The sequence below is a fragment of the Nicotiana tomentosiformis genome, chromosome 7 (assembly GCF_000390325.3).
Source record: "Nicotiana tomentosiformis chromosome 7, ASM39032v3, whole genome shotgun sequence".
Classification (NCBI taxonomy): Eukaryota; Viridiplantae; Streptophyta; class Magnoliopsida; order Solanales; family Solanaceae; genus Nicotiana; species Nicotiana tomentosiformis.
In genome coordinates this window covers 118,351,471-118,353,304 of record NC_090818.1, presented here as the reverse complement: position 1 = coordinate 118,353,304, position 1,834 = coordinate 118,351,471, and the positions used below count along the sequence as shown (strand labels likewise).

The window sequence follows — 1,834 nt, the reverse complement described above, 5'->3', positions numbered from 1 at the left end:
ATTTTATTTGAGAAATCTTATTGTCTCATAAAGTCCTCATAAATCACAATTATGTATATGAGGACTTCTATGGCCAAGATTTCATCGCTAAATGGGATCAACTTTCGTCTTTTTAGCAGCTTATATTTTTTTAACTTTTATTTTACAAGCCAATCATATTATTTAATAATATTTTATATATTTTAAAATAATATATTCATTATTATTGGGTACACGGGCAAAGCGCCTACCCAAAAAGTAATATCAAAAAAAGAGTATACACTAAGGTGACAACCAACCAATCACATCCGGTAATGATCTCAATAATTTCAACTAAAGCGACAAAAGATAAAGAGATCTTTATTGTTTGCTTTTTACAACCTAAAAATAACTTCGTCAGATCACTAGTAGATCTAAACTGGCAACCGAAAAATTCAGAAGTAATTACTATTGTATTGGTAAGAAATGGACTTACCATATCAACAAATGTGTTGAATGTTATCAGATTATATTAGAAGGTCGTAGAAAAATACTAGGGGAACGCAATGAAATTGATTTGTATAAAACAAATTTAAACGATGGTCTATAAATAGCTTAAATGCAGGGACAAAGTTAGCATGGGAAGAACAGGTTAGACAAAACTCAATAACTTTGATCCATATCATATATATTAGTTGAGAAATTCACTTACATATAATAAATTTCAGAACTCATAACTTTCAAATAAGCTTAAATAAACTTTTCAATTTCAATGCATATTATTACTAAATAAGATTACATTTGTCTTTCCTCTCTCTACTTCTTCTTCTTCGTAGGGTTCATACTCCGTGTATTATTGATTAACACGATCTTCCACATAGATAACAAACAACGGCTACGATCAATACCAATATGACCAAAGGCAATGAAATGACAATTACATCCATCTTCTCTGTACAATCAAAGGGCACAAGAAAATGGAAAAATATATTAGAAATAAGGAGGAAATTTTTGAAAAATGCAAAACAAATCCTCTTGAATGTAGTTGTTAAATTTAGCCCATAAAAATTAATGTATCTAATATTTTTTTAATGCTAGGTACATGTTCATTGGCAAATTAATTTGAGAAATTCCAAATTAACCCATCCAAAAGCTTAGACCAATTTGGGCTCATATTTATCATAACATTAAAAAGTAAGATTTTTTGGTTTGATTTGTTTGATATAGTCATAATAGAGATACTCCTTCCATCTTATTTTATACTTGACTATTGTGCATAAAGCTGAAGAAAGAAATGAAAAAAAGCTTTAACATTTATAGTCTAAAACAAGTCATAAAAATTAATATAACTATAATAATCCCGTAAAAGGTAAAATAAAGAATTTAAAATTAAATTATTTCTAAATATAAAAAGATATACTTTATTTTTAAATATTACTAATAAGAAAAGTATATCAAATAATATTGTACGCACTTTCTTGAACAGATCAAACTCGAAATTATTGGAAGAATTTATCGCACAAGCTTCTTCTAGTTTGTGGGGGAGTATATATATAAAAGTCAGTTTGGTATTTGAATATCTTTTGTATCATTGATCTGATGAATTATATAAATTGGGACAGATGAGTTTTATAAGAAACAGTGATTTTTCATAGACCAAGAAGGAAGGGATATTTTCACATACCTTTTGTGGAGCAAAACTACTTGGATTGGATTTCCCCTTTAGTTCTGACCAAACAAAAACAAAAACTCATATCATATGTACAGAGAGGGAAGAGAGAGTTTGAGAAGCTTCCCCTTTTTATGGTGTTTTCAAGAAGCTTCTTTTTGCATAAAGATAGGAGAAGTGGAGAGTGATTAAGCAAACAGAAAAAAA

At 28.5% G+C, this 1,834-nt stretch overlaps 1 long non-coding RNA gene across 1 annotated transcript; it reads right to left on the bottom strand.

Annotated features, from left to right (window-relative positions):
* Window positions 1-610: 610 nt before the first annotated feature.
* Window positions 611-1,834, bottom strand: LOC104117424 (uncharacterized). The gene is made up of 2 exons (XR_691066.4): window positions 1,643-1,834; window positions 611-910 (listed from the first exon to the last, which is right to left on the bottom strand). It is a non-coding gene; the product is annotated as an uncharacterized lncRNA (long non-coding RNA).